The 26,100-nt window shown below is 35.9% G+C and overlaps 1 protein-coding gene and 1 long non-coding RNA gene across 9 annotated transcripts in view; one reads left to right on the top strand and one right to left on the bottom strand.

The window, feature by feature from the left end:
• The window catches only part of MAN1A1 (mannosidase alpha class 1A member 1), a 174,198-nt gene that overhangs the window by 72,548 nt on the left and 75,550 nt on the right, over window positions 1–26,100 (top strand). The gene's annotated exons all lie outside the window — the stretch shown is intronic.
• LOC144315960 (uncharacterized) lies at window positions 12,806–26,045 on the bottom strand. 8 transcript variants are annotated; one of them, XR_013381708.1, is made up of 6 exons: window positions 25,955–26,045; window positions 23,027–23,236; window positions 19,935–20,151; window positions 19,505–19,704; window positions 16,894–17,101; window positions 12,806–13,102 (listed from the first exon to the last, which is right to left on the bottom strand). It is a non-coding gene; the product is annotated as an uncharacterized LOC144315960 (long non-coding RNA). The 8 variants fall into 8 exon arrangements; XR_013381709.1 differs by lacking the exon at window positions 12,806–13,102 and adding an exon at window positions 16,359–16,632; XR_013381698.1 differs by lacking the exon at window positions 16,894–17,101 and having other exon boundaries at window positions 12,810–13,102.

Below are 26,100 nucleotides of genomic sequence, written 5' to 3'. Positions count from 1 at the left end.
TGGGCTTCCAATTCAGGCATTCTGGCTAAACAGCTAGAAATTAGGGATGTCAAACATACCACATAGATGTAGTAGGCTATAGCCTGAACTCATGAGTCATCAATAGCTAAATGATAATTGAAGAAGTGGAAGGGAAAGGGGTTCCCCAGAGTATATAACATACGGAGAAAAGAGAGCCTTAACATGTCAGCATTAGGGAGAAGAGGGGACTAGAAAAGAAGACCGAGATGTGGTGGTCCCAGAAGTTAGAGGAAAACCAATAGAATGTGATTAGCCGAAAGAAAACATTTTGAAAAATTAAGAAGTATTCAGCTGTGCCAAGGGCTTCTGCTAAGGCAAGTTGTAAAAAAGACTGAAAAGTATCTTCGGGACATTGCAAAACAGAGGTCGGGTGACTTTACCAAGAATACTTTTGATTTGAGTAATAGCAGAGAATGTAAATTGTTTTTGATTGACAAGAAGGTCTTTAAGAAGGTGGAGAAAGGGGGATCCCTGGGTGGCTCAGCGGTTTGGCGCCTACTTTTGGCCCAGGGTGCGATCCTGGAGACCCGGGATCGAGTCCCACATCAGGCTCCCGGCATGGAGCCTGCTTCTCCCTCCTCCTGTGTCTCTGCCTCTCCCTCTGTCTGTGTCTATCATAAAAAAATTAAAAAAAATAAAAGGTGGAGAAAGATGGGATTCAGAGGACAGATGGCCTCAGGAAGGGATCCTTCCTCCATTGCAGAATGAGAGTGAAGAAGAAAATTGGCATGTCAGTGACTTGGTAGATTTGGTGGTGGAGATGTGAGATAATTATCATCTGATGACCCCTGTTAGCTGTATGAAGAAGTAGAAGACAAGGACATCTGCCAGGACTCAGAGAGCAAACAGACATTGAGATGAGTGTGTATAATATAGAATTATCATTCTAGAAAGGGTTGACTGGAGAAACATGGTAGAGTTTCTGGCCAGTATCTAGGTTGGTGACCGTGATATGGTGGTATCGGTCCTCCTAGGTGTATATTGCTCAGGAGTTCATATACAAGTATGGAGAAGGTAGGTGGTTGGTGGTAGTTGTGTTTTGCTAGCTAGATGTGACAGAGACAAAGGAATGCATGGATTTGGAGATACTGGCAAAAATACTGTTGGAATTACAGGCCATGATGTCCAAAACGAGTGTAAGTCTGAAGAACAGCAGATGAGTATGGAGAGAAAATGGGACTGGTTAAATGGCCTAAAGTTTAGTTAAAGTAGCACAAGAGTGGTAGCATTCATTTACAGGTGGCTGGAAGCTCTGGAAATAAAGGCTATATAGTGGGATATATGAATAAAAGATTGGACTTTCTGAATTTTTTTAATTATTTAAATTTGATTAACATATAGTGTATTATTAGTTTCAGAGATAGAGTTTAGTGATTAATCAGTTGTATATAACGCCCCATGCTGGTTACATCAAGTGCCCTCCCTAATGCTCATCACCCAACTAACTACCCCATCCCCCTGCTTACCTCCTCTCCAGTGACCCTCAGTTTGTTTTCCACAGAGAAGAGTCTTGTGGTTTGGCTCCCTCTCTGATTTTATCTGATTTTATTCTTCCCTCCCTTCCCCTGTGATCCTTTGTCTTGTTTCTTCTACATATGAGTGAAATCGTATGATTGTCTTTCTCCAATGGGCTTATTTCACTTAGCACAATAGTTCCATCCATATCATGGAAAATGGTAAGATTTCATTTTTTTTGATGGCTGAATAATATCCCATTGTATATATGCACCACATCTTCTTTATCCATCCATCTGTCAAAGGACATCTGGGCTTTTTCCATAGTTTGGCTCTTGTGGACATTGCTGCTGCAAACATTGCGGTTGCAAGTGCCCCTTTGGATCACTATGTTTGTATCCTTTGGTTAAATACCTAGTAGTGCAATTGGTGAGTTGTAAGGTAGCTCTATTTTTAACTTTGTGAGGATCCTCCATACTGTTTTCCAGAGTAGCTGTACCTGTCTGCATTCCCACCGACAGTGTAAGGGGGTTCCCCTTTCTCTGAATCCTTGCCAACATCTGTCATGTGCTGAGTTATTAATTTTAGCCATTCTGACGGGTGTGAGGTGGTATCTCATTGTGGTTTTGATTTGTGTTTCCCTGATGCTGAGTGATGTTGAGCATTTTTTCATGTGTCTGTTGGTCATGTGTAGGTCTTTGGAGAATGTCTATTCATGGATAAGATATTTTAAAAACGAGAGCTTTGAATGATGTCATGATCAGGATAACATCAGGCGACTAAGTAGTTAAGGAGGGATTTACCAGAATCTGTCTGCATGGCTGACTGTGTAATATATTTTAATTGAAAAAAACTACAATGTAAAAATTAGTCTTTTTAAGAAAAGTGCCAAGTATCAGTGAACTTATTTTTAAACTTGATTAGGTATAATGTTTACATTCTATTCATAAATGTGTGTGAAAATATGTACTGAACACAGGTTGCTGTTTAAACAAAAAGAATTATTCACATAATATGAAATTTACATATAAGATTGTTGGACAAACAATCATGACTCTAGATGTTAGTACAGATGATTATAGTTGACATTAGACATGTCAACAACACATAGCTAATTAGATTTAATGCATCTCTATACCTATGCAGAGCAGTTTCTTTTAAACTACAACTAGATTTTATCTATGATAAATGTAGTAAATTTGATCATGCTGATGTGAATTTATTTTGGATTTTCTTTAAGAATTATATCTTACCTACTGTATGAAACTGTTTGATTTCCAAAAATTTGCTTTGGCAAAATTGTTATGATTTGGGATTTAGGTATTATTATTCTAGTCCATTTGGGCTGCTACAACTGAATAGCATAGACAGATGGCTTACAAACAACAAACATTTATTTCTCCAAATTCTGGAGACTGGAAAGTCCAGGCCAAGGTCCTAGAATATTTACTGTCTGGTTAGAACCAATTTTCAGGTTCGTGGATGGCCATCTTTTCCATGTGCCGCCTTTAAGTCCTCTAAAGATTTCATGTATAAAGCTTTCTAGTGTTACCTTCTTATGATGTAGATTTACAGTTTACATTTTTTTTTTAATTTTTCCCTTTAAAACAGTTTAGAAATGTTGGCAAATCCTAGGGTTAACCATTGTAGTAACTGAATCCATTTCTACTACATTATGAAGTGCTTCTAAGAGATCTGCTGATATACCTGAATATGCTACCATTAATTGTACGTTTGAAAGCAAACAGTTCATCTTATAACTTAAATGAAAATTCTTTTACATTGATGATAAAATAAATGTAAGGCTTGAGGGTAATGTTTTTAACTTAATAATTGATCTTTATTTTAATTTGAGGTATACAATTCCTCTAAAGCAGTACAAATAGTGATTAATTCCAGGGTCCTGCAAAATGTGGACATCCAAGAGCTTTAATGGTAAAGGCATAGAATACAAGAATTTTTTCACAGCTCACTATTCTAAGCACTTCCTTTCTTTTTTTTAAATTTTATTTATTTATTTTTTATTTAAATTCGATTTGTCAACAATTAGGTGGAAGGTTAGGGTTAGACCAGATAAGCACAGTGGATTGTCACGTTTGTCTCTTAAGTTCCATATGGTTGAGGCATTTACTTGTTTGATCTTATTTTAATAGATTTTTTTTAAGTTTTTGATAGTCACAGTTCTAATTTGTAATCACTGTTAACCTCTGTGTCTCAATTCTTACAACTAACATGTTATATAATTATTAAATAGGGACTTCTTACTTTAGTCTTCTATCATATCACAGACTTCCTTTGTTTAATAGAAAGTATGCTTATTACTCAGTTTAGGTTTAACTATTTCAGATAACTGTAGCATTCATTTTGCATTTCTGCTATCTAAACTTTATGACCATCTAATGCTTTCTGACTAGGCTTAGAAGAATACTAACCCAGAATTACCTGGCTTGTAGTGGACCTTAAGCTCTCTCATCTCATCAGGCACGCAACTATTGACACATTTATGATTCACACCTTTATTCGGCAAATATTACATGCCATCTATGATTATTTTGAGCATCTTTTATGTGCCAGGTCATGTTCCTGTCTCTGGAGGATTTAGCAATGAGCAAATTCAACAGAGTCTCAGCTTGCATGAAATGTACATGATAGTGAGATAATATGATAAATCAGTTCACAGGATAATTTCAGATAGCAATAAGTACTATGAAGAAAATACAAGACAATTGTGGGATAAAAAGTGATAGAGGAGTGGGAAGATGAGATGTCCCTTAGGTTGAATTAGAACCAGGACCTAAGTGACACCACTGAAGATTTGGAGAAAAGAACATTCCAGAGGAACTTGAGAGTTGATTGATAATAGATTCTTCTCTTAACTTTGGGATGAAGAGGAAGAGGAGGGCGGCAGTGGTGGTGATGATAATGGTGGTTATAAGACTGTTTTTTGATTATCATGTGCCAGTATCAATACCGGAGAAATTACATAATCTCTGTGTTGTGGATACACTGAAGCTGTGAGCACCTGATTCCTGAGTCCCACAGGAGCTGTTGGAACTGGGTTTAGATCCTACTGTCTGCTCCATGACCCGGCCCACATAGTATTCTCAAACCAGAGTTAGTACCACAATCTTTTTTCCTTATTCACTTGCTCATCTTCTCAACATCTAAACTTCATATAATGAGCTAGCAACCATCTTCTATTACCTGTGAAATCTTTCACTTCCTGAACAACGAAGAATAATTGAAGTATGAAAACTAAATCATGTGATAGATTTATAGCACTTGTTACATTCATAACACCTGTGAGACTATAACAGATTTTTATTCAAATTGTGTTTGAAATGATTTATTCATTGCATTCATGTCATTTTCCTAGAGACAACGTTCTTGAATTTTTTTCCAAATAGTTCTTTAATCACATTCTTATTTTCCTTCTCCATGTTTACATTCCCTCACCTTCCTCATCAGTAGAATAAAATGCTTCTCATTGACCAGTGAATTCATGAAGCAGAAACCTTCATATATAATATATAATAATATATATTATTATATATACCTTAATATATAAAAATATATAATATATAAAAACATATTTTAAGTAAAATTTATAATACATAAAAATATATATACCTTAATATATAAAAAATATCTATGTGATTTTAGCATCAATCTCTTTTTACTCTGAATTAGTATCAGATACAATTCAGAATGATGATAAAATTTATATTTCATTGTGACACTGTAATGAGTAAGGTATACATTCACTTTTTCTTTATAAGTAAGGCACACACTGAGGATGTTAGTATTTATTTGAGAACACTGAATAATGTAGATATACATAATTTAGAAAAAGGAATAGTATTTTAAATGTTTGAATCCTATTTTCTGAAAAATAGCAAGGAGAAAAATAGTACCTTATCTTTTCAAATGAAACTAAAATATTTTGGTTTTATTAACAGACATAAATTGTGAAGGTTTACCAATACAATTGGAATGCTTTTATGTAATTAGAGAATTCCAAAAAGGATTTAAAAATAGCTGGTAAATCTGCCATATGTTGACAGCACTTGAATAAATTTCTCCTGACTATGAATAAAAATTTGGAATTCTATTGCCTATTTGCTTTTTCTATTGTATTCACTAAACAAAGAGAGGAAGGAAAACTCAGATTTATTGTCATATATCAGAAAAGTGACTGCCAAAAATGATTAACATACCTACTTATCATAATCATTAAAGATTTGCAGTGAACCAGCATTTAATGGAATGTTTTCCTTTAATTCTGTTAACTATGATCAAAAGGACTCAAAACTGGAGGCCCCTAAGGATTAACTAAGTTTACATCTCATGACCTAGCATTCTGCTAGTTTTTCCTAGGTGTTTAGGGATTTCCTGGTGCCGCCTCTCAAATAATAGAGTTTAATCAGCATGCAGATAAATGAGCAGTCCTCACACTTCTAGGTAATGCCAGTCTCACTTCTCTGCTGTCTCGTGTTGCCCTTCTCGCTAGTTTTACTTCAGTGTTTTTCTTCCATGTTCAGACAGATACAGAATAATAACTTAATTTATAAATACTCAATGTAAAATACCAACACATCAACTCCCCTGCCCCCACCCCTTACTATCAAATTAACAAAAAACGAAAGACTCTGTTAATACCCAGTTTGGTGAGAGTAGAGCAACAATTCACTCAGGCTGAAAGGAATGTAATTTGATATAATTGCTCTGAAAAGCTATCAAGTATATGCATATAAGGAGATCCTTAATAAAGATATTTATTTAGCTTCAGTTATTCCACATTGGGGAATCTATCCAAAGGAAATAATCCAAAACATAATCTTATTATGTCTAAAGCAGCTAAGAGATATGTTTTATGTACTCATTGAATAGGAGGAGACATCTTTAAAAAGAGAATGATGGAACAGATCGTGAAATGCCCACACAACTGCATACTGTGCAGCCATTAAGATTTATTCTTGCTCATTTTTTTAGTTTTTTAGTGACATGGACAGTTATTGATATCAATAAAGCAAAATATAAAATTTCATGTATAATATGATTTCAGCTATGGAAAACAATAATTACATAAGAAACTTCTTAAATATAAATAGTATTTTCTTCTGATTGGTATATGATTTTTCCTCTGCCCTTTTGTTTTTCTATACAAAAGAAACTAGTTAGTTTCTATACATTAGAAACTATACTATACATTAGAAACTAGTTAGTAATAATCTTACAATCAGAAAAGCATTAAAGAAAAATTATAATAGAGTTGGGAAAATAAACTCATTACCAAATTTTTGCTCCTAAACATACTCAGGATTCAGTTGTTCTAGACTCTTCTAAAATTTAAATTTTTTTGACTTTTTTTTACAAGAATCTAGCCTGTAGAGTCTTGAAAGTCACCTTTTTCTCTTTCTGACATCTGTTTCATAAAGAAAATGACTTTACTCAGTGATAATTGAATTTCGCTCTTTATAGTCAATTTATAGATTTCCATTTCAGATGGTGGTTTATTTACAACAACATCAATTCAATGTTAATATTGTCCTCAGTTCACACAGAGATAGAGGTGACACAAAGCTTAAGTAAACAGATTGGTCATAAACTCTTGCAGTCTCACATCCAGCTCCCTCGTCTTTGAATTACCAAGAGCAGTTTAAAAAGACAAGGGCTAATTATAGTAACAAGACTTTTTTGTTACACATACACACACACACATAATTCAACCTAATGTGTGATACAAAATACTATATAGAGTATCTCATATTCTAAAAAAATATATGTGAATGAGAAATTTCTCTGCATTTTCCATCAACCATTTAAAAAGCAAAAGAATAGAATTATTTTTGTTAAGTGTATAGATTAAATAAAGTTTATGTTCATTACTAACATAGAAATCTAGAAACAGTGAGGCACTTGGCACAATCTGTGACTTTTCCTCTACAGGATCTAATTGCAAAAAGGTATTAGGGAAGACATAGCAGAAAGCCTTTCTCCTGTTGTTACAGCAGTAAATATCCCTTAAGAAACTTCAAAAGCAGTGCATGCTTGTTTGAGGAAGAAGAAAGAGAAAAGCTGTTGAGTAATAAGCCAGGGAAAAAAAGAAAACCTTGTCTGAGAGATAAAGGAGGTGACTATAAAGAAGGGAGCAAACAGTCTACCAGACACTCAGAGGCTTCTCAAATCAAAATCTAGATTCACTTTATGATGGAAACCCAAGGTAATTAGCAACCATATTTTTAAGACTTGAATTATTTTGCTTTATTTTTTAAAGTCTAAAACAATTATGATTTTATGACTATATGATATGAATCGATAGAGCTTAGTTATGGGCGTACAAGTATTAGAAGTTTCTAAATTTTTGAAATACGACTTTTAAAAATATTTGGGGTATCTATAGATGTGATAAAAAGTCAACAATGTCTTTTCTTTCTGGATTCTCTACTCACCTGAAAACGCTGCCTTTCCTTCCAGTTATGGGCTATTTACTTGTCTGAGATGCTGTAATGGGAGTAGACTTTTCTATAGTGATCCTGAGCCTCTCACTACTTAAAAGTGTATTTGTAAGAGAAATTGCCAAATTTTGATTAAACAATTTGTAAATGGGCTACTTGAAATATTCATTGTATGGAGTTGTCCGTCTAATAAACTTAAGAAGTAGCACTTAGGAATGTAAAGAACCTTGTTTTTAGAATCTGGAATCTTGTTTGCATGTTGACTTTACCTTGAGCAAGCCCTTTTATGACTTTCAAATTTTTTCATTGATTTCAAATAAATGTATACTGTCTTTTAAGCATCCTGTAAATCCAGTGTTCTAAAACTATGATACATTTATTTTCAAGTTTACAGAATGTTGTAAGTTGAAAGAGGGCTGTGGTGGGAGAAATTTTCTCCCCATATCTCAGATCTTCTTAACTCATTCTCGAGTGTAAACACAATGACTGCTTCTGGTGTAATGTACTTAGGCTTTGTGTTGTACAATGCTTAGGCAGCCCAAGTATGTAAATCCCTGGGAATGAAAAAGCAGCAGCAAAGTTGGACATCTTCATGCCCTGGAAAAACTTTGTGTTCTGTGGAAAGGAAATGCTAAAAAGCAGAGAAGCACTGCAAAGAAAACAATAAACTGCTATCAACACAGACAATTAGGAGCACGCACGGATTCTTATGGAATAGATACAGTCTTAACTCCTTTCCAACCTGAAATTTGAATGCAGATTGCTTTCCATTATTAATAGATAGAAACTCAAAGGGAACTCTGGCAGCTGTAACAAAAATGAGAAACAAGACTTTTATATTTTGTAAAACGGACTTTCAGGTGCAGAGGATACAGGCAAACTCTTATCAGCATGCAAGAAATTAGAGAATATTGTTTCCAGGAGTCTTTCCTAATAAATTCACTGAAGAACAAGCTTGAGTCAACCAAAATACCACATCGTACGATTCCATTTTTATGAAATGTCCTAAATAGGCAAATCTGTAGAGACAGAAAGTAGATTAGAGATTGCCTAGGACTGAAGAGGCTGGGGGGAAATGGGGAGTGACTGCTAATGGATATGGTGTTTCTTTATTAGGGGTGATAAAAATGTTCTAAAATTTATTGTGGGGAATCAATTTAGTGTGACTATACTAAAACCACTGAAACGTACACTCTAAATGGGCAGATTGTATGATAAAAGTGTTAAAAACATTGTAGTTCTGAATTTTAATTGGAAATATTAGTATGAACCTATGAGCTATTTTGTCTTAAGCATACATAAATATGCATTTATGTGGGTATATGTCTATCTGTATAACCACATCTTTTAGGCATGAAGAAGCCTAAAAACAATGATGAATTCAGTGGTCATGAACATCCCCAGCACCCAGACTAGGTCTTAAATTCCTATTTCTTACTAGCCAGTGCTTCTTGCAGAAATGCCTAAAATAGAAAATGTGCAAGACTAGCTTGAAACAACTCATTAAACCAGATAGCAAGGACTACAAAGTAATGTCAAAAGGACTCAGGAGCCAACTTAAAAGAGGCTTCCACCAGCAAATACGAGAATTTTATTTTAGTAAAAATTAGAAATGTAACAGATTAAAACCCATTTAGTATGTTTAAATGGATAAGTTCATAATGATATTAAAAAACAAAAATAGTTGATCACCTTCAAAACAATGACAGGGACAACTTTTGACCTTGAAAATCGATAAAGGAAAAGAAAGCATTTATCTTCCCCTTTCTGTATGAACTGTGTTACTGGTAACCAAGTAGTAGATAAACAGTGTCTCTTAATAAAATTATTTCTGTTAAATGAAAATAAAATGATCAAAGTAGAAAATCACCCATTTTTTTACAACCCCTGAGGATTAATGGATGTAGGCCATGATGACCAACAGCTTCTAAGTTCTCAAAAGGAGAGCAAACCACATATGTGCCTCCTGATAAAAGAATATATCACCTTGAGTCTTACCAAAGGGATCAGGTCTCTGGATCCAGCTTTTAATTTGTCAAAAATACGAAGAAAAGAATGTTGAACTATACTACACATGTGTGTGCATAATGTGGTTCCTATTGTTCAAATAACTCAAATTTGTCCAGATAAATTTGAAGGAAAAGAAAGGGGAAAAGAGAGAGTCTGTGCTTTAGAAGAGGCTTAAGGAACACCTGGGTAGCTCAGTTGGTTGGGCTGCCAGCTCTGAATTTTGGCTCAGGTCATGATCTTGGGGTCCTAGGTTTGAGCCCTCCATGTTCCGTGGGGCATCTGCTTGGGGATTCTCTCTCCCTCTGTACCATTCCCATCATGCTTGCTCTTACTTGCATGCTCGCTCTCTCTCTCTCTCTCTCTCTCTCCCTCCCTCCCTCCCTCGCTCAAATAAATAAATCTTTAAAAATGTATAAATAAAAATAAAAGTTAAGGTTTAAAAATTGTAGTTTTTTTTAAGTCTAAGGATGAACCACTTGGTTGATAAAGAAATAGAAGAGAGTACATACCAGGATGTGGTTATTTTTGGAGAGAAGGAAGGAGCAGTGACTGAGATGGAACACATGGAAGGCCTCTAGTAGGGCTGGAAAAATCCTGTCTCTTGACCTGGATGGTAATTACTAGGATATATGTCTTAGGATATTACACTAGACTATACATTTTGTATGTGTGTATGTATGTAGGGGGTGTCTGAATCTCTGTGTGTCTTTAGAATTTAAGTTTTTAAATAAATTAATAACAAAACAATTGCCCAGAAAGATATTTATGCTTGGTGGAATCAATTTGAGATCTTGAGATCTATTTTGGGTCTCTTTCTCTCTCTAAAAGAATGTTTAATATATTTGAATTAACTTGACCCATATAAATTATAGGTTATATTTCAGACATAAAACAAGCAGAGTTCAAAGATAAAGTGTATGTAAATATTCTACATGTCTTAAAGTGCTGGTTGAAGCAGTGTTTTGATAAACAGCATTCATCTTTTTACTTTTTAAAACGAGTCACCCAAGGAACTGGAAACAGTTTTTTATTTACCACTTTTGGGTGTGATAGTAGTAAATGTCCAAGTCATTTCAAGCAACTGTCTACTCAATAGTATGCACTATGACTAACATGTATAGAGAACACTAAGCAGTCTTTTCATTTATTCATTGTCATAACACATGCTACATTTGGTCAGTTATTCTGAAACTTGGTTTCAGTAGCATGTAGTAATGATGGTCAAGACCATGGACTCTGGCACCAGATTTGGGCATTCAAATCCCAGCTCTACCTTTTTCTAGTTTTGTGTGAACGTATTGAGGGATGATAACCTTTCCTACCTAAGAGGTTTGTTTAAAGGATTAAATGACTTAGATGTAGGCATGCAGAAAAGTCACTGGAATATATTGAATCCTATATAAGCATCAGCTATTACTAGTTGGCTCAGATCATTTATGCAGTTTTCACAGAGGTCGTCATCCTAGTGTGGACAGTAATAGAAACAAAGGATGTTCAGATTTTATGGTTTATGTATGATTATTCACATTTAATATAGTTAGCATGTTAGAGATAACTTGGAGTGAAATCTCTTTACATTCTTTATGTCTTGAAATTTTATCAGTTCACGGTATAAGGGTGCATTATTGCAAGACCTATAAAAGAGAAAGATGTTGAGTAAAGAGGGAGGAAGGCAAGAAAGCAAAGAAGGAAAGAAAAGAAAGGAGGGAAGGAAAAAAGGAAACTCACGGGGAGAAAAGGAGTTGCCTCAAAATACTTGATTTGCGGTTCACTTTCCAGAAATGCATATATGTACTGTGATTGTAATTAGTTGTGTGATTACTTTATTTAAATACATTTGCATTCCTCAGTGGAAAGTCTTCTTCAGGATTTTTTTAAGTGTAAAACTTATTCAATGAGCACAAAACTAATATGTTAATTTTACCACCTCCCCTCCCAATTTGGAATTCTAATCAGTCATTGATAAATGAAGTTTATCCTGCCCAAAGAGTTTGGAAAGGCCCGGGAAAGTTTTTAAAGGTTTATGTATTTAAATTTTTCAAGTTTCCTGAGGGATCTAGACATCAAGAAATATTTACAAACATCCACTAGTTTCCACTTCTTTCCTGCTGATTTCCTTGTTAAGAACTTTAATGAAAAGAAGTCCAAAATACATCTTAAGAAAGCTGTACATACATCTTCTTCCCACCATTAACATAAGACACGCCTCATTTTACAAATGTTTCTCAATTACATTATTCCTGATATAACATTGCCATAGCTCTTACTGTCAAAAATAATTGTGGTTCTTTTATGTTTTCAACCTTGTATGATCAGTCCTCTAACCCTGCTAAAACAGGGTTATTTTACCTGTGAACTACCACAAATAGATACAAGAGCTACTTTACATATAAATGTCCCTTCAAAACTGAATACTATTGTGTGCTGATTTGCAACCGAGTCTGTATGAAGGGAGAAAAACTGATAAATGCTGTGTTGTGAACCAGTAATTAGATTCTCAATGTGGTATAAAGTACTCACAGGAGGTTTGTTCTCAGCCTCATAAATTTGACCATATCTTTCCATTCTAATGCTATTAAGTGACTTAGAGACATGACTAACACTAAAGTAAGCTCCTAAACCACTGCGGCAAGCGCATATACTGAAATTATGCAGTGATGACTGCCATTCATTTAGGAATTGGCTGTCCCATTTGCTCTTAATATCAGGCAAACAGCAAATGGAGAGTTAGCTGTTAAACTGTGAATTCAGGGTTATGTGGCTTAATATCTCTTGTGCAATTTGCTAAACTTAAAGATTATTAAAGATTTTCACTTGGTTCATTGCAGAAACCGTGTAATACCTGTGGTGTTATATAAATATTTGGATGAAAGTTTTGTTTCCAATCAATTTATTTCTCATTCTTATTGAATTACCTGAGTCCACTTACATTCAGTGCTTTTCAAACTAGCGTATATCCAAAGCCCCAGGAAGGCTTATTAAATACAGATTTATGGACCCCCCTCTGAGTGTTTCTGTTTCTGTATTCTGGATGGGAATCTGGTATTTGCACTTCCTGCAAGTCCCCAAGTGATGCTGATGCTGCTTGCCTGAAATCCATCCACACTTTGAGAACCACTGACCTCATACCATGAAATCGCTTGCAATCAAGAGGATTCCTTAAAAAAAAAAAATAATAATAAAATAACTAAGAAAATAGACATCCAGATTTGGCTGTCACCATTGTTTAGGAAAGCCTGTCCTAATTTATGACATCAAGTATATTGAGGGAAACATTTCCTCTTTTGGGAGTCCTGATGAAGCTCCTTTCCTAAAATCTAACAAACATTGTATCAAATGGAGTATAAGTAATTTGGGGTTTCATTTATATGAAGTAAAACTCTATAGTTAAATAAAGCAAATAGAAGAGCCCTCTCATAATCCCAGAAGAATGTGTGCACGAATTTCTGTCATTACTCTCTAATATTTAATGAAGATTTTTAAAGCCTTTTGAAATCTTATTTCATCCGAAGTCCAAGATCCAGGTTGGAATTTGTCAGAATTTTTGTTTTTATTCTTCTGTCACAGCCCCTAAAAATAAGATAGTTGCTACTTCCCATGGATTTCTGTTATTTATCCTCAACAGTAGTGTCTTGTAGTCCTTTAAATTAGGGCCAAAGTTACAGTACTCCACTCTCTATTTTGCTAACAGATGAAATTTTCAGCATTCGTACCAAGTTTTTATCCAGGGCATCACCCTTGTTTTATATTAGAAGAGCTTGACTCCATTTCTTTTTCACCTTGATTCTGTGGGCCTGCTGCTTGGTCCTTAGACTGGACTTAGGACTGCCAGGCATCTTCTATCACTTCTGTTGGACTCCTTTTTTATCCTTGAATGCCATGTTTTCTCCACTTTGCTTCACCTCAGAACTGTGAGTCCTACTGTCTGCCTCCCCCTCAGCTTTACTGAGATATAACTGACTTACAACAGTGTGTAAGTAAGATTTACAGCATGATGATTCAATGCACCTATTTATTGTGAAATGAGTACTGCAGTAGCATTAGTTAGCACCTCCATCACCTCACATAGTTTCCATTTCTTTTTTGTGGGGAGAACATTTGAGATCTACTCTTAGCAGCTTTCAAGTATATAATACACTGTTGTTAACTACAGTCACCGTGCTGTACATTAGGTAGCCAAAACTTATTCATCTTATAACTGAAAGTATGCATGTACCCTTTGACCAACATCTCATTTTCCGTACCCCTTTTCCCTCGTAGCCCCCAGATCAACCTCCATTCTGCTGTTTCTATGAGTTCAGCCTTTATAGATTCCACATACAATGGTATCATATAGTACTTGTCTTTCCTTGTGGGTTTTATTTTTTTAAACACGCAGTGCTACTATCTCAATCTTTCCATTAAAGCTAGTTCTTCTGAACAGATCTAATCAGTTCCTTAGCTTACTAAGGGTGATTCCCATTTGAATGATAACCTTCAAGATGTTGACCAGGCACAGAAGAAAAGATGTATTTATGTACATAGATATAAAAAAAAAAAAACCCACGTGAATTAAAAATCTTCAAAAACACGTAAATGAGAACTTTCTCAGTAGAAAGTATACAGATGTCTTTCTACATATCTCTGATGCTTTTACTGATTTTATGTGGTTAGGCTGATGGCAAGAATTTGTCTACTATCTTGTGTAGTACTCACAGCAATATTTGTTTCTTCTTCATTTTCTTTTTGGAGAAGAAATGGAAGTTATTACTTGATCCTTCATCAAATACTACTCTGTATCATCAAATATCACACTACTCTGGACATTTTTCCAGAGTTACACTTCAAAAACAAGTGTTATTATGAGTCATTGACCACAGCTGTCTTATTTACTTATGTATTCCAAGTGCCTCATGCAACTCCGCGTGTACTACATAGGTACTCAATAAATATTTGTTGAATAAATGAATTGACATTTTTTAAAGGTCAGAATTATAGAAGAGGTCTCTTTCTGAACGTTCCTAACTTGGAAAGTTTCCACTATGTTGAAGTGTGTGTATGTGTTTGCGTGTGTGTATGTAATAGCTTTTAAATAGCTTTGGATAGTACAAGAGTGGCCACAATGGACAAGATAAATTATGTTTCCTATTAGTTATTATGTTTGTGTTGTAAAGAGGAAATGCTTCCAAGATCATTTCAGTTTGTTATTTTTTAAGCTCTTCTAGTAGAAAAATAATGAATAGCATAACATTTTGATATCCTGATAATGATTGTTATTAATACAAGAATTGAATTATTGATGGTAGTATAAGAATAGAACACTGGTCTATTAAAATATGTAGTGTTGTCATGAAATAGGAGATACGAAAATATTTTAGGACATCTTACTGTAAATGAAAAATATTTAAGGCACTCAGTAAAGTGAACATAATACAGGGATGGCAAACTGCAGACACACCCATTCATTTACGTTTTGTCTGTGCCTGATCTGATTCTACCTCTCTTGTTAGTGAGTGAATGAATAAGTGAATGCCTTCTGAGCAGAAATTCTGCTTTCAAACACTTAAAACCTGAGGAATTAGACATGTACAGTTATTTATACAAATAAACATGTACAGAGATGTTCATGCTACTGCTGTTTATAATATCAAGACAATGGAAACCTAAGTGTCAAGTAACAGGAGTCTGGCTAAGTTCTTGTGTATCTATACACTGGGATACTATGTAGCTTTTTTAAAGAAAAATGTTACAAGAATGTATGCATTTATATAAAACAGGGATCAGCAAATTACAGCACTCTAGCCAAATTCATCTGAGACCTGTTTTTTTTACTACCAGAGCTAAGAATGGTTTTTACATTTTAAAGGATTAGAAAAGAAGAAAAATCAAAACCCAAGAGAGAGAGCAAGAGAATATATATCTGACACTTAACTATCTGACCCTCTACAGAAAATGTTTGCTAACTTCTGATGCAGTGTTTGATGTAGATTAAGCTGCTGCGGATGGATTTAAAACATTACAAAATATTATATATGGAAAAATGCCATTTTTCAAAAACAATCCCATTTAGAAGGATAGACACTTAAGATGTTAACAATCATTATACGTAGGTAGGTAGGATTAATGGGACTCTCTTTTTTCTGTTTGTCTATGATTTTTCAATAATGAGAATATATTCACTGTATAATAAAAAAGAAAAATTTATTTTTTTAATACAAACTTTATTAATTTAAGTATTTTTTAAAATTTTTTATTTATTTATGATAGTCACAGAGAGAGAGAGAGAGAGAGAGAGAGAGAGAGGCAGAGACATAGGCAGAGGGAGAAGCAGGCTCCATGCACTGGGAGCCCGACGTGGGATTCGATCCCAGGTCTCCAGGATCGCGCCCTGGGCCAAAGGCAGGCGCTAAACCGCTGCGCCACCCAGGGTTCCCAAAAAAAGAAAAATTTAATTTGGATGTTTGGTTTAAAAGAATGGGAGATGAGCAGGAATTTCTCAGATGCAAAGATACAGTTTCCCATTTTGCAGATGAGGCAGCTGAGGCTCAGAAGTTAAATCCGCTTGCTCAGGGAGGCACAAAAGTAAAACAAAAGTAGCACTGCTGCTGAATTTTTTGTTCACCATCACCATTTGGTAACTTAAAATGTTCATCCATCAGCTGACATTGTTAATTTTGAACTATGTGCCCGAAAGCAATTTAGAAGTGTCCTTTATAGGATAAAAGAGGGTTATACAGAAATCAAAACTGCCAGATTAATGGAATTAGATTTAGAATCAGATGGGTTTACATTTACTTAGAAGGAAAAAGGAGTAGCTTACACTCTGCATTTTTTTTTAAATAAGCAAACAAAACCTTTGTAGATGTAGGTATTTAGTTCACTTTGCAAATTTGTAAACTATTACTACTAAATAATGTCCTAAATCACTGCTTTTTCATACCTATAGAGATAATAATACAAATTCAGTCACCTGACACAAAAAAGGGCACATTTCCTGAAGCTCATACCCTTCACCATAAGATAAGCATGGAAGAGACATTTGACTTCTCCTCGGGCTCTGGTACAGACAACTGTCTACAAAATTAGTCGGCAGTTTAGAAGGAGAATAAATATACTGCAACGTTGAGGAGTGTTCACTGTAATGCACGGATAGCCAATCACAGAAGGAAGCAGTATGGCTGTAGAAAGCAGACATAAAAGCTCAGCAGTTTTTGGACCATTTAGTGTATGGACAAAAAAGCCTAATATCCTTCAATTATTCCTGAGGGAACTACCGTCTTATCGCAAAGAGCAATGATGATAGTAACTATCATCGCTCTTTAAGAAGCATGTGTGCATTTAATCACATTTAATCATCTTGTGATTTGGGAAAATGATTCCCTGTTCACATATTTAGAAACTGAGGCACAGGGCAGCCCCTGTGGCGCAGCAGTTTAGCACGGCCTGCAGCCTGGGGTGTGATCCTAGAGGCCCGGGATCGAGACCCACGTTGGGCTCCCTGCGTGGAGCCTTCTTCTCCCTCTGCCTGTGTCTCTGCCTCTCTCTCTCTCTGTGTCTCTATGAATAAATAAATAAAAATCTTAAAAAAAAAAAAAAAGAAGAAACTGAGGCACAGAGTGGGTTAAGTGAGTGCTCCAGATCTACTGCTCTGTCAGCAGATGGCAGGGACCTGGATCTCTTCATCCCAACCCCGTGTCTGCATGTGATGCAGATGCTGAGTCAGCAAGACAGGATCTCCCTGCACATTTCGCTAAATCAAAAGAACAGATAAACGTGTTTAAAACCAGTACAAATACAAAGGTTATAAGCTATAAATATTTTGATGTGTTTTAGAAGTGAGATTTGGTATCTGGAAAAATTCCTATCGTAGAATGTCTCAGAACTAAAAAATGCCAAGGAATCATAATATATTTGGAGAGACGAGGCTGTCATTTTCTTATCTTTCTATTGGGCAAAGGTTACCAAACCAAGATTTTGTATATTTCTAATGGTTTGTGATATTCAAATGGTTTGGGAAAGAACAGTCCCTGTTTGAACACTATGATAGCACATATTAACAACCGTTATGGATTCCACAAATTCTGTTAGAAATCATAGCCAGATAGGGTACAATGCTTTTCTCATTTCCTGTCTCCTTAGCAGGCACTATGTTTTCTCAAAAAGAGTATTTTCTTTTTGATGTGAAATGTGTGTTCAGGCAGTATGTGGCTCACTTAACTAATATGAAATATTATTAGCAATATACTGCACGTTTTTCAACACTTCATGTTGGTGAATTGCCCATTTTTTAAACCTAAATTGAGATAGAACGAGCAGCTCAACAGCCCATCTTTGAGCACTGTCAAGGCTTGAACTGTTATGCTGTCACTTATTATTCATCGATGTTTCAGAAGTTAGAACATCTAAGGTAACAGGGTGCTGGTATACCTACGTGCCACAGCTGTTAGAACTTCCATGTTGAGTGAATGTTATGAGAGGGACACTTTCTATCGTCATCCTGTTTACTTTCTCCAGCCCCTGTACTGTCCCCCTTACCTGCACACTAAATATACTTTCTTCTTGAGAAGCAGGTTTTTTGGGGGGTTTTGGGTTGGGTTTGTTTTGTGTTTGTTTTTTGTTTTTGTTTTGTTTTGTTTTGTTTTGTTTTTGAAAAACAGTTTTGTAAAGGACCTGAATTATTTCTCAGGATCTTTCCTCTATCACACTGCCAGCATAATGTTTCTTGGTGTTGTCATTTATGTATCTTTGCCCCTTACAACTCAGAAAATTTTTTTCCATAACCAGTGAGAATTCCTGCCTTCCTCCCTGCTGCATTCCTCAGGACCCTGATTCAGAAATTCTTCCACTTGTAAATGGGAGGCACTGAGGTGATGAGCGTTGGGACTTCCTTGACCCAGTGATATGCTCTTCTAACCAACACTTTAACTTCTTGTCCCTGCAAGAGTAATGAACCTCTGTGACTTCATCCACCATTTTCTAGGTCCCCTTCATCTAGCTCTCTACCCTGTTCTCTGTCAGGTTCCTTCCTCTCCCCTTCTGCTTGATCTACTGTCCACACAATGACACAGGCTGTGTACAAACAGGTACGTACCTACCCCCAAATACACACCCACCTGCACCCACGTAAGTGCCACGTCTCCAATCTTACCTCACCTGCGGGACCTAACTCGATTTCTTGCTATGTTTTATTCCCATAGTTACAGCCTGTATCAGTGTAGCCTCTACCTAGATGTTCATATTATTGTTTTATGGTGTGCATTTTATGTGTCTATAGTTTTATACACCTGGCTCGCCTTCCTGGTTGTAAGTTCCTTGAGACCAAGGATCTTTTCTTTTCTTGTGTGTCTCTCTTATAGCCTTTATTACATTGGGAAACATGTAGTAAGTGCTTCTTAAGTCTTAAAATCAGTTTCTGTGGAGCAGAAAAGTACCTCAGAGAGTATCTTGTCTACTGCCCTCGTTGTGCATAACAGAAAATTAGAGAAGTGAAATGATTCATCTTCACTGTGACAAAACTGAAAAGTAGCAGATCCTGAACTAAAACCCAGGTCTCCTGATTGCCTCTTCAGTGGGCCTCTTACCTCTTACCGGGCCACTTGACTCTGCCATATGTTCAGGGAAAATACAGGACCAATTCCAGGAGTAGGTAGGTGGCAGTGGTTTCTGCCCACATGGATACTGGCAATGTCTACTTTAAACAACAGCCTAAAATTCTCCCTCGTATTCCTCCTCAGTTTTCCTCTTGCTGTCTTAACTTTATAATATCTTTCCTCTTCAGGAGCTAGGGAATGAAATTAGAGCCCTCAGGAAAAAATCGGTACCAAGATGCGATTTTATTAATTCATTTACCAACATTTATTCATTTTGACTAGGGGATACTATAAAAGCAAACTTTTAAAAAAAATTCACTGTTAATTTTTTCATAAGAATAAATATTTTTGACAAGCTGGCTAAGCCAAAAATGCCTCTTCACAAGGGTATTCTATATCCATATTTTAAAATTATACTTACTGGAAGTTTTTTTTTCCTTTCACTTAAACTCTGTACTTCCATACAGTAGAAAATCCAGTCTAAGGTACAGTTACATTGATTCTTCTTCATTGTAACTCATGGTTACTGGCAGATTAGCATGCATAACGTTTTTATTTTGAATAATCCAGTTGAGAGCTCTTGGTGTTTTATTTTTCAGGAAAATGAAGATTACTCTCTTCATCTAATTGCCTAAAGACTAAAAATTGAATTATACTGAGTCATAGAGAAGAAAAACAAAACAATTGACAAAAGCATTCATCTAATTTATAAATTCAAAAAATGAAGTTCATAATGCAATTCAACAAATAAAACAAAATTATTCTTATTTAGAAAAACTTTAGTTTGGGGTTTTCATTCGTTACAGTGATAATGCAAAGATTAGAAAAAGGCAGTGAAAGAGGCGTGCACACATACATACAAGAGACACACAGAGGAGAGTTTTTCTGGATCAGAAGAATTACTCGTCTCTGGGGTGGCATGAAGCTGGCATTCTCTTGTCTACAGCTATTATGGAAGTATCCCACATCAGAGCATTTAATTAGGGGACTAGGGCCTCTGTAAACCTCAGTTCAAGATTATCGAACTAGATGACTTCTGATTTCCCTGCCAGCTCTAAATTTCTGCTGAATTAACCATTCTTATGTATCTTTATTCAAATATTTAAACCTTTAGTAGTTCCACTCTAAATTAAAAAGCCAGAGTAGTAGCTCAATAAGTACTTATTGGTTGAATGATTAAATCTGGCCCATATAATGTGTGTTAATCAACTCAGCTAACAATATAGGTTATTTCAGTTATTTTCAGCCAAAGATATTTATCATATCTATGGCATCTTGTGCTGAAAGCTTTATGTAGTGAAAATGAGTAATAGGTAAATGCTGCTTATACTAATGGGGAATTATTATTTGATCTTTTAACAGTGAAGTTTTCAGCATAAGCATTTGAAGAAAGGCTTTGATATTGATTGTGTGCTTCAAACTGAAGCATGTCTGAACTGAAACGAGTTCTTCCAGAGCCAGAGCCGTCTGTTCTTATCCATTTCCTCTTTCCTTACTCTTTGGCATGTAAATATTTCTGTACAGTTCTTCAGGGATCTGCAAACTAGAAAGGCAAAAAAAAAAAAAAAAAAAAAAACCATACATCTTGTTTACAGCCTTGTCTAATCCTATCTGTGAGGGTAAAGAAAAAAGAGAAATGTTCTTATTTGATAGATTCTAAAAGCTGAAGTTTTTTAAACATTGATCAAAAACAGCAATAAGGCTGTTATGATGTTCCTTAAATGTAATGAAAAGATATAGTTTTGGTGCTGTTATCTTGAAATTCTTAAGTTGAGACCATAAAAGTTTTTTTTATTATTTAAACCTATTTGTTAGCTACGTGCTTGAGAGATTATTTTAGAAGCTATGTCATCATATTTTACCACCTCATATTTTACCACCGTTTTTTCAGCAAATCATATTAGTTTTGATTTTTTTGCTATGGATATAATCAGAATCTCTATGATGCAGGATCTTTTTGAAGATTTCTTCATAAATCTGAAGATGGGTCATAAGATGTCTGCTCATCTCAAATTGATTGGTGCAAGTTGCATGAAAACTTTAATTTTAATGGTCGTTTTTTTAAAAAAGAAAATATCTTCTGTTATCAGCATGGATTGCATTTTATTAACTGTCATTTTTCTTCTTGCTCTCATTATAAAATCCTCCCCATCAAACATAAACACTAGTAAACCCTGGAAACCAAGATTGACTAAGAATTTAGTGGCAAATTAACATTTCCTATCTTTATAAAAAGGATAATAGTTTTTGGGGTTTTGCCAGTTTCATTTTAGTACTAGCTTTGTGACTTCTGAGTACTAGTTTGTCTATAAATCAAAAATAAAAATCACCAGCCCCCATCTCCCATTTCACTGGGGAAACTGAGAACCAGAAAAGTTAAGTGATGCCCCCAGGTCTCACTTTGAAACAATAGCAGATTCAATCCTAGTATCCAAGTGATACCCAGGTCTAGTATTACCTTCATCTTGCCGGTGCCATTGGAAGGAGCACTGACGTACCATTGAAGTGTGCTTTTTGTGATGATTTTCCTTTCAGCACATTGTCTAGAATGTGCTAGTTAAAACTTAACTGTTCTTTAGAATGATTTGTGACTCTCCTCCTTTTCTTTTAACAGGATTAACTTTACAGGCTAATTGGGAATTCTATTACGTAGAAGGATGTTCTCTTTGAGAATCTAGATTTCTATCTCCTCTCTTCATGTCTCGGGAGGAGATATCAAACATTAAGAATTGGGATCGACTCAGGCTCACATATGATTTCATTTAAAGTATCATCATGTTAATGATTTCACCCAAAACTCTTGCTGTTGTGCCCAAGGTTGTGACTCCACAGTATTTGACATAATTAATTACTTGCCTGCATTAGAAACTAATAGAATATGATGCAGTATTTTGCAAGCACTAAAATATCAGTGGTTTCTCATTACAGTGCCCTGTATATTTATTAATATTGGATTGATTCATTCGTTTATTAAATGAACATTTAATGAGTACCAGCTACTTTCCTAGATACTAGATATATGTCTATAGCAACAAAGAAGACAGTCAATGCCCTCGTGAAGCTTACATCTAGTAGGATTGCCAAACAATAAACAGTAAACTAATTAGGGATGTGATAAATAGAGGAACAGAAATATATAAGATGGTATGATGAATAGGCAATGAGAATGACTAATTTTATGTGGGGTTAAGAAAGACCTCTCATAAAAGGGGACACGAAAGCAGATTCCTGAGGCTAAGATTGAACTAGGCATTCAGAGAGCTAGGGAACCTGCAAAGGCAGTCTAGGGAGCCTCAAGATAGAAGGGTCACTGTTCCCTATCTATTAACTGAAAATATAAAGATCCTACTATACACTACTCGTGGGAATACTGTGGTGACAGCAATAAATTTAAATACAAAATGGCCTAATGGGGTGTGGAGGGGAGGCCTAACCTGAGTTGGATATGTATAATAGGCAATGAAGGAGAAATGGAAGTCTTTTTCTCTACTTTTAGAAAGAAAAGAAAATTACCTGGGTGTACAGGCAGTCACACAAGCATTTAGAGATCTGTATCTTGCTTTCTGTAATTAGAGGCTATGTTGTGTGATGCCAGTTGTCAATGTAAGGAGATCACAGAAGGCAAAGATTTTGGCCTGGAGTTGGGAGTTGGCTTGGGCCTTGAGGTATGGACGAATTTGGATTGGCCAACAGGAGGCAGAAGAGGGTGTTTCAGGCTGAGAACTAAACAAATAAGTGCAGTAAGGTGGCGCCACCAAACATTTTTTTAAAAAGTATGCAGAAAGAGATGTTAACTAAGCTTAATGTGGTAATCATTTCATAGTATATACATGAATCAGATCATAATGTTACATGTCAGTTATATCCCAATAAAGCTGGGAGGAAAATCATTTTTTTCAAAAAAGATAACTAAACAGGACTGAACTTCAATGAGCTTGAGACCATGAAGACTCAAGCTGGAGCCAGAGTGGTATTTGAGAGAATAAAAGATAATAGATTGGTCTGATTCATAGAAGTCATTGAAAAGTTAGTGCACCTATTTTATCCTGATGTTTTAGACAAGAGGGAATAATAATGATTGTTTCTTGAACAAGAAAATCATAAAAAGAGAAATTTGGTGATATAGTTACAGGTTAATAGGGACAGGAGGGAAAATCCTGGAGGATGGGAGACTAGGTAGGAAGAGGACCTTCTTTTTTTATCCTGCCATTTCATGGTACCCGGTGATGAAAATGTGGACCATGCTCATATCATAGAAAGGGAATGAGCTGTATATGAGACTTTTTGGGGAAATGAACACTGACACTTGATGCCTAAAGAGCGATAAATCAATAGTCAATATGCCTGCTCTCCTGAGCCCCAGGGACTGGCTGACCAGTGTCATTGATGGAACTGGAGAAGTTTGCCTGGAATGTTAAGTGTCACTTTGGACATGTTAAGTTTCAGAAGACAGCAAGACACCCAGATTGTGATGTGAGCACACAAGTAGAAGTACAGAACTAGAGCTAATGTGGAAAGTCAAATTAAGAAATGCAAACAGGTGATGAGAACTGAGGACTTAGCTCTTGAGAATGAGTGCTTATGATAAGGGTATGCGTTATGGGGTCACAGTACACAAACAGCCTGAGTAGAAGGTACCAAACAGCAGTGGGATAAAAGCCAACACAAGAATTTCAGGCAGCAAAATAGGGAAAGTTCTTAGGGAAATGCCATTATCATTATCGCGATAATGATATAAGGAACCTTTTAATGTGATTACTACGGGTCCTAAGGTCTTTCAACATAAAAACACGTTCCTCCCCACAACCTTTAAAATAGCAAACGCTATTGTTATCCCTACTTTATAGATGAGAAAGCTTGGCACGGAGGGTTAAGCAATTTATCCAAGATTACACAATTTGAAGAAGTTGGAACTGAGATTCAAACACAAGCATTGTGTTTTCAAAGCCTGCATCCTTAACCTCCCACGCCATATGGTTATAATATCCACGATGGTGTTTTAATTGCATCGTTTGACTTCCATCTTATGTAAGTTTCTTGAAAAGGAGTTAATTAATTAACAGTTTAAAAAGTGGAAACTAGGAAGTCAACAGATGGCTGGACAGTGATTGGATAATCCCTTTCAGCAGACAAGAACATGGAATTCTCTAGGGTAAGGCAGAGAAAAGGAAGAATAGAGCTTCTGGTCTATTTTTTCTTTCTCCTCTCTCTCCATATACTGTTAGCTGTTGAAATGGGAAAATCGTCCACTTTAAAGAGAGTGGGGGAATTTTCTAGTGCTTTCTCTATACTGTAAATGTCTGTGTCCTTATTTTTATACCAGGAAAGATAGTTTATCTGAATTGTCAATCAAAAATTTGTATTAAAAATCATTGCTTTCTTCATTTTCGTTAATAAATGAGAGATTGCAAAAGAGTAGGGTTTCTGAAATAGCATCAACATGGGCATTACTAGAGTATATTCAGTCCGGGAGCCCAAGGTCCTGCATTTCTCTCTGGAGAGACTCAGGTCTTAGAGCAGGAGTTATGGACTGGAACCCTTCCCTCTGGAGAAGATACACAAGACTTCTTTGACACTGGGTTTAAAGAATGCTTTCCCATTGCCTGGGAGAGGACTTTGTTCCCATTTTCCATACTTTTCCGGGTTCCCCCAGCCTTTCTGACATCTCCATTGTTTAAGGAAAAGGCAGAAGAAAATAGTTCCCAGCCCTCCAGTATAAGAAGGGTAAGGCACCTGCTAGCTGCCTCATCTGTCCTGGGGAAAGCTGGAGCAGGTCTTCCTTTAGAGACTGTGAATGGATGTCATCTAATTACTCTTCTTGAAGCACAATCTTCTCAAGTGAAGTGGCTGCTTAAAAACTTTCAATATTTTCCCATTTTAACAGAGTAAAATTCTTAGCCTTATATTTAGGACCCTCCATGATTTGGGCCCATGCAGTGTATGTCCGACCTTGTTACCTGTATGCTCCCTTTTTTGGTTGGGCAAGCTGACCTATTCCATTTCTACTCCATGCCACCGCTTGCCTGTGGCTATGTTTTACCCTGATGCCTACGGGGGTGCCTCCTCCACTTTCTAATCTCTAGTATCACTGCCCCCCCCTTACGTGCTGCAGACAGTGTTCATCCAAATACTGTCTCCACTGTGAAGCCTTACTGAGCTCATCTGAACTCCCAGATGATTTTATCACCAGTTCTCATTTTATCTATATTCTAGATATTTGTGTGCATATATTATCTTCCTTATACATTCTGGGCAGAATTTGTACCTAATTTAACTCTGTATCATCCATTTCACCTACTCTTAACATCAGAGGAAGTTAAAACATAAAGGTCACTTGCAATAATATGTCTTTTTTAAAAAAACTTCTCCTTTCTCCGTGCCCTGGTAAATAAATGAAGCTAGAACAGGACCAGGTCTCCCAATTTTCAGCCCAGGACTTACCCTCCAACAGCAGTGGTTCTCCCCCTGGCTTGTGTTTTAGAATCATGGGACATCACCCATGGTGCTTTTAGAAATAATTCTGATCTGGAAGCCTCAGACTATAGAATTTAGAACCTCAGGAGTACAGCCCAGACATCAGCATTATT

The sequence above is a fragment of the Canis aureus genome, chromosome 1 (assembly GCF_053574225.1).
Source record: "Canis aureus isolate CA01 chromosome 1, VMU_Caureus_v.1.0, whole genome shotgun sequence".
NCBI lineage: Eukaryota > Metazoa > Chordata > Mammalia > Carnivora > Canidae > Canis > Canis aureus.
Note: the sequence above shows the minus strand (reverse complement) of the source record. Positions and strands in the feature narration are given on the sequence as shown.